Source organism: Octopus bimaculoides, chromosome 14, assembly GCF_001194135.2.
Source record: "Octopus bimaculoides isolate UCB-OBI-ISO-001 chromosome 14, ASM119413v2, whole genome shotgun sequence".
Classification (NCBI taxonomy): domain Eukaryota; kingdom Metazoa; phylum Mollusca; class Cephalopoda; order Octopoda; family Octopodidae; genus Octopus; species Octopus bimaculoides.
Genome location: NC_068994.1, coordinates 44,371,192 through 44,379,262, shown reverse-complemented (window position 1 = coordinate 44,379,262; position 8,071 = coordinate 44,371,192). Strand labels below are relative to the sequence as shown.

The window sequence follows — 8,071 nt, the reverse complement described above, 5'->3', positions numbered from 1 at the left end:
CACACACACACACACACACACACACACACACACACACACACACACACACACACACTCATATATGTATATATATGTGTGTGAGTATGTTTGTGTCTCTGTGTTTGTAACCCCCATCATCACTTGACAACTGATGTTGGTGTGTTTACATCCCACAACTTAACAGTTCGGCAAAAGAGACCAATACAATAAGTACTAGACTTACGAAGAATAAGTCCTGGGGGGGGGCGACTTGTTTGACTAAAAGGTGGTGCTCCAGCATGGTCGCAGTCAATATATATAGGCGCAGGAGTGGCTGTGTGGTAAGAAGCTTGCTTCCCAACCATATGGTTCTAGGTTCAGTCCCACTGTGTGGCACCTTGGGTATGACATTTTAACTCCTATTCTAAATTTTATGTGTCGTGAAGCAATTAGCTGACCCCTAATTATAATTATGTTTATAATTATAGAATATTTGTGTATATATATATGTCTTCTACTATAGCCTCAGGCTGACCAAAGTCTTGTGAATAGATTTAGTAGACAGAAACTGAAAAGAAGCCTGTCAGATATATATATGTATATATATGTGCATGTGTCTTTGTGTCTGTGTATGTCCCCCACTACCATTGCTTGACAACTGATGTTGGTGTGTTTATGTCCTTATAACTTGACAGTCCAGCAAAAACGACTGATAGAATAAGTATCAGGCTTACAAAGAATAAGTCCTGGGGTTAATTTTTTCAACTACAAGGTAGTGCTCCAGCATGGCCACAGTCAAATGACTGAAGCAAGTAAAAGAATAAAAGAATTGCTGATGGAATATAAGAAAACTTGGGGTGGCCTGTGGTTAAAAATAATGATAGTTTGTGAGTTTGGATAGGATTGTATTCTGCAGGAGAGGAAAAGGACTGAATGCTTATGAACTCTTCTTTTGTCTGAGAGTTAAAAAAAAAAAAAAACTAGAAAAAAATATGTAGTTTCTCTCCCAGATAAAATGTCATTTTTCTGCCCCCTTCCCCACAACTTACTGATATTATTCTTATTTACTAAGGAAAGTTGAAAGGTGAAATTGGTCTCAATAGAGTTTGAACTTCAGATAATGAGGCATAAAAATTAGAATGTATAAATTAACTTGAGTAACATCTGGAATCCATGGAAACAGGTTGTGGTCTGAAGTGATAATAATTAATATACATATGGGGAGTTTATGTAAAAATTTAATAAGTTTAATTGCTGTGATGGGGGTGAAAAATGTAAGGCTTTGGGCTCTTGTCTTTTGTTTGAAAGGAAGTGAGAGAAAGAGAGAGTGAGAGAAAGAGAGAGTGAGAGAAAGTGAGAGAGAAAGAGAGAGGGAGAGAATATATAGTTGCCAGAAAGGTTGTTGGCAAATAAATCAGCTAGTCTGTTCCTCTACTATTTCAGCTGAATATATTAATAGTACATAGTAATAACTCTGGGAAACGTTGATTTAATTGACCCAAATACATCAATTAACCAATATGTTATCAAAAAATAATAATTAAATACGGCGAAGTCATTAGCTTATCCGATAATTGAACGCCAAAAAATCCATATAGAAGTCAAAACCCCATACTGCGTGGCATAAAAGCATTGCTACCAGTGTTTTACCGATAAAAGATTATACTGATTATTAATGTAGGTTCATTAAAATAGATTCCAATGTATTAGCAAAGTAATATTGGATTCTGTTGAGAATTTATATAAATTTTAAGGAACAAGCCCCACAAAAACTAAAATCTGATTGCTGTTTTATTTGAAGCAATTCAAACAAATAAAAGCTTTCATAGAAAGCAAAAAAATGGCTTCAAATAAAATATGTAGTTTGTTCATATTTGTATTTTCTAATAAAAATCAATGTCTGTTACTTTTAGCTTTTTTCCTTTCTAAATCATATAAAAGATAATGGTATTATTTATTTATTTATTTATTTATCCCATGTACAAGTCCAATAAATAGAGTCAATTGCTAGACCTTTATGCGATCAAAAGCCTCTGTCAGTACAGGATCAGCTCTGTTGATTTTAGATTCAAAAGAAATGGGAATTGTATTGCAACATGCATTTCTCAAGAACTGCGATGATGTACATGGAATCAGCTACAACTCAGGAAAAAAAAAAAAAAATCCACAAAAAAAAACCTGTGTCATAGACTTGGTATGCTGGGAGCTAACTTGAATATTCCACTCTATGAAGCTTATCACAAACTATATAAAACACAGCTGTTTATTTTATTCATGGGGTACTTGATTAGCTTTCTAACATAGGAGTTGTGTTTAACATTGATAAAGACTATATAGTTCTTATAAGTAACACTTTCAATTGCTTCTATAATCAATTTTTGAAAACCAATAATTTTTTTCTTTTAAACTAAAAACAAAAAAAATTGTAACTAATATTGAACAAAATCACATGCAATAAGAATATATATTTTTTCATTCATGAAGTTGCAAATTTCTACATTGAAATTTTTCTAAGTTTGACTTTCAACTGTGCATTTTTTTTAAGCAGTGGATAGTAGACTTAATCTGTTGCTTATTTCAACACTACTAAATGGTCGTTGGTCATCTTTAGCAGAATCTGCTCTGTTGTAAGTATTTGGGCCATGTCTCTAGTCTGAGGATAATTCACCCCTTCAGTTTTTTCTTTTTCAAGTTGCTGCAACTGAGAGGTACTTTGGCCAATGTTGGTCTGGTTCTCACAATGCAAACAAGATTGAGTGCAAGACCATCAATGAGAATGAAAGCCACCTGATAATTTATTCCAACATCAATCCAAGGAAGTCAGTGAATTCAGACATTTTGGGTCCTGTGTTTTTAACTTTATGACATGTAAGGGATTGCCTAACATGCTTCAAAACATCTGGTAATCAAATATTTCAAAGTCAACAAAACTTGTCTTCTTCTGGGTATATGTAGAATCTTAGTGCTTATGGAAAAATAAAGGCATTATTCTCTATGAAGCTGAAACACCTCATGGAAGCCCTGATAGATATTTTCTATTTCTGATCAAACCATTAAAAATAAACCTTTATAGAGTTGAGGTAAACCCCTGATGAAATGAATTTGAAATATGATTCAAATTTTTGTCTAAAACCATTTCATTTTATTGCTAATAACACTGAGGGAGACAGGAAACTTACATTGTTTACCTCTCCTGTCACTATACTGCCAGTTGACTATGAGAATGAATGAAGACGATTTGTGGTTCCAGTACAGTTACATTCTAAAAAGTGGCTGTTCATTAGTGGAGGTACCACCAACATCTCATAAGTCACCATTATGAGAAAGCCTAAACTGTCAGATTCCATTTCTGTTCTATGCACACTAATATTATCTACGTCATTTACATCCTTATTTTACATACATCTTACACTAAGGGAAATTCCCTTCATCAGCCGTCCACCAGAAATCACAGTGATTTTTGGTACCTTTCAACAACAGCACTCCTTGTGGTGGTGCTTAGTAGCATTGATGTTACCAGAAAATGTCCCAGTTCTTTTGGGTAACATAATAGCATGTTTATTCAGTCCTGCTATACATTCAGCCTTCACACCAAATTGGGAGCAGCTTCTGTTTATACAATAACGCAGCAATATTTTACTTGAAATAAACTAATCACATATTTTAGATAAATGAACATTCTATAAAATTCTAGAAAGTTCCTGACAAGTTAACCTTCAGTGAAATGCTGATTACACTTGTCCCTAGATAATCTAGAACACATGACACTAAGTTCTAGGCAGCATGCTGTAATATATCAGAGATCAGAAATCTTCCAGACAATCAGTTGCAGAGATAATGCTCTCTATAATCACAACTACTTCAGTCACTGCCTCAGTAACATTAATTAATGATAGAATATCCACTGTTGATTAGCTTTCTCTTAGTCTCACTAAATTCACAGGATTTTTCACATTTTCCCACCTGATATCAAAATTTGAACTCAGAATGTAGTGTTGGGTGAAATACTGTTAACCATTTTGTCCAGCATGCTAAATACTCTGCTAGCTCATCACATTAACACAGCATGTAATAATGGCTTAATTACTGGTATAATTTGCATATATTGATATCTTTATAATTTTTTTTTGTCTTTTATTTCAAGTATCATAAATTTGGTTCCTTCTTAATTGATTGATTCCTTCCAGTAATCTCCCCAAAATCATTTACATTCTTACTCAGTACTGGTTTAAGCCTCAGTTACTTAAGTGGATGTATATATTGTTTGCCTTGCTTGGATCTCAAACAGAAATGGGAAACATTACTTTCCATTATTGACTTAAAACTTTATTTTTCTCAAGCTTTGTATAACTCTAGAATGTTTGGATACCATTCTGAGATTGGCAAATAGAAAGGGGTGTTTCAAACAATGAAAGTTTTGTTATTGCTGCTATTTTTTTCTGTGATGTTAAGAATGGTGGATTAATGCAATCATTAAAGCATTGGATGAAATACCTTATGGAATTTGTTCCAGCTTTTTATAATGTCTCAATTCAAATCCTGTTGAAACCAGCTTTGTCTTTTATCCCTCTGAGGTCAATACAATTAAGTACCAGTGAAATACTGAGGATGATTAAATCAATTAACTTTCCACCAACAAATTGCTCACCTTAAACCAAAATTGGAAATGATTATTTCTTGCAGACATGGCTGTGTGGTTAAGAAGCTCACTTTGTAACCAAATGGTTTCAGATTCAGTTCCACTGCACAGCAGTTTGGGCAAATGTCTATTACTATAGACCTGAGCCAACCAATGCACTGTGAGTGAATTTGATAGATAGAAACTATGTTATATATATAGGTATGTATGTGTGTGTTTGTACCCCGCCCCATCAGCATCGTTTGACAACCAGTGTTGGTTTGTTTACATCTCTGAAACTTAACAGTTCAGCAAAAGAGGCTGATAGAATAAGTATCAAGTTTAAAAAATAAATAATGGGGTGGATTTGTTCAACTAAACCCTTCAAGGTGGCTGCAGCCCCACAACTGAAATGAGTAACAGATAAATGATACCAAGAGCAATAGATTGGGAAATTCTGTAAAAAGAGAAACAAAATGCTTTGTACATTATTTACATTATTTACATTTGATGGATATTTGTCCTCATCTTGTTTGTTGTTAACACAACATTTCGGCTGATGTACCCTCCAGCCTTCATCAGGTTTCTTGGGGTTAGTAGCCTGCATTCTTAACCACTACGCCATATGGCGTAGTGGTTAAGAGTGCGGGCTATTAACCCCAAGATTCCAAATTCGATGCCAGGCAGTGACCTGAATAATAATAATAATAATAATAATAATAATAATAATAATAATAATAATAATAACATTGAAAAATACCTTAGGAATGAGAACCCAGATTCGAAATTTCCCTAAGACACCTGATGAAGGCTGGAGGGTATATCAGCTGAAACGTTGTGTTAACAACAAACAATGTAGTACTCTGCACCATCAAATGTAAAAGCGATACCAGTGGTGATCGGAGTGTTGGGCTCAATCCCATTGAAACTTCAAGACTTCTTAAGGCAACTGGAAATCCCATGCAAGATTGACATCTTGCAAAAAGCAGCCTTATTGGGCACAGTACACATCTTAAGGAAAGTATTATCTGTCTGATGTCCTTGTTGTGACTTGACAGATGACTAAAGACTCCAGTGCATTTTTAACTGCACTGTGCTACAAAGGAATAATAATAATAATAATAATAATAATAATAATAATAATAATAATAACAATTCTTTCTAATTTTGGCACAAGTTTAGCAGTTTTGAGGGGTGTGTGGGGGAGTTGGTTTTACATCAACTCCAGTGCTCATTTGGTACTTATTTCATCAAACTCAAAAAGATGAAAGGCAAACTTGGCCTCGGTTGCATTTGAACTTAGAATATAAAGAACTAGAAGAAATGCTGCTGCTGCTATTACTACTACTACTACTACTACTACTACTACTACAACTAATAATAATAATAATAATAATAATAATAATAATAATAATGAGGAGGAGGAGGAGGAGGAGGATAATAATAAGCAGAGTGAGATAGTTGACCACATCATCTTTGACTGCTCAGTCCTTGCCAAATCTGAATGTATACACCGATATGACTGAGTTGGCAGCTACATCCACTGGGCAATATTCCAACACTTTGATGTGAAAACAGACAACAAATGGTATACATATGTACCAGACAGAGCACATGACAATGACCTGGCCACCTGACCACCTGGACACTTAGCCACCAGGCTAAAATCATCTGGGTTATGTTTGTCCAAAGTGACAAAGAGATCAAGGCAAACTCTTCTGACATGATAATCAAGGATTGGCAAAAGCCACATGACCACTAACAGACATTAAAAACCCTTCTGATCAAAATAATACCCCAAAAGAAGTAGTTAAAAACTGCTGAAATAAAAATAAATCTCGAAAAAGAAAATGCTGTTAAAACTCATTCTTTGATGCAATTCCAGACAGTGGCTCCCCTGGTTTCTGATCTTAACTGATTGGAAGTATTATCGTGCACATGTTTTGTATTGGCATAAAAAATAGGCTACAGCAAATGCTCTGCTCAACACTGCAGATTTGCTTACCATTTGCATGACCTTAACCAGTTGAGCACATATGGTTGTGATGCACGTGCTTGGTGTACCCTTATCAAACGTGTAGTCATGTGGGTGTATTGGGCATGATCTTCTCTGACACACTCTCTTGCAATCTGGAACTTCTCATGCCTCTAATCTTCATGCTTCAAAACACTGGCAATTTTTTTCCTTTCTGTTTTTCTCTTAGGTAAAGATACCTGTCACTTACCTTCCCTGGCATAATTATTTACTACCCCAACTCTTCCAATCTTTCCACATATGTTTCTTTGTTCTTATGACACTGTCTGCTTCACTATTCCACCACTATGTCATCTTAGATCTGGCTGGATCTTTGCACCAGCCATCTATTTGATCTGTGGCTCATAGTAGGCTATTCTGAAGGAACCTCCAGTTGTTCTCTATGTTATACGACTCTATTTGCACCTCATACTTCTCATTAAATGTTTCATTTAGGACATCTTTATATTTCTGAATATTCAAAGGACCCTTAAGCTTCCATATCTTCCTTTTCCAGACTGGTTTACTTCCTGGAGGCCTCCTAGCCTAAAGTCAACATCATTAACGACTAATTGTGTATGTTGAGGAATACATTCTTCACTTGGGATGTTCTTTGCATTTAAGAGCAAATATCTATCCTGCTTTCTGGAGAAAAGATCGTCAATCTGGCTTGTGTGGCCACCTGACTGAAAGACTGTCAAGTGATTGGCTGATTTCCTGAAATTAGTGCAGTAGATCGTTAGGTCATTTACATCCATTAGCTTTATTCAGTCCTCATTTTGGGGAACCAACTTCATGGCCTCCATGTACACCATGGATGCAATTTGGATACTGCCCAACATGACCGTTGTGAATCTGCATCCAATTACACGATGAACACCTATTGGGATGCAACTAGTTGTAATAGTGAAATGTATAGAGAACAAATGGTATAAGAAGCATTTTGTGTTTATCTTACTTTTTCCTTTATACACACACACACACACACACACACACATATATATATATATATAATTGTCATGAAATGTGACTAGGGTGTTAGAAACGCCATAGTCACATTTAGGAACGATTACAATCTTCGTTTTTGGTGAAACATTGCAAACTACTGTTTACATTAATTTTCTATACACACACACACACACATGTATGTATGTCATTTGTTCATTTTATTAAACACCTGTTTTTCAAGCTAGCATGGCCTAGGCAGAGAGGTAGGATTTTTATGGCCAGATGCACTTCTTGTCACCAACCTACATCTAGTTTTTAAGTAATGGATAATTTTATGTCAAAGGAATTTGAAAGGCCAGGCCTTATGAACAATTTGTTGGCAACAAATATCAACAAATGTCACTAGTTGCAGCCCATTTAGAAACAACACTCTCATAGTCCGTAGGCAAACTGCAGTTTAGTTTTGCACACATTCACCCGGATGCAAATAAGGACTTGTATATGATTGCACTCATAAACTCACATGAGCATAC

The 8,071-nt window shown here is 35.3% G+C and overlaps 1 protein-coding gene across 8 annotated transcripts in view; it reads left to right on the top strand.

Annotated features, from left to right (window-relative positions):
* Nucleotides 1-8,071, top strand: part of LOC106872895 (protocadherin beta-15) — a 178,625-nt gene that overhangs the window by 82,430 nt on the left and 88,124 nt on the right. The window lies entirely within an intron of this gene.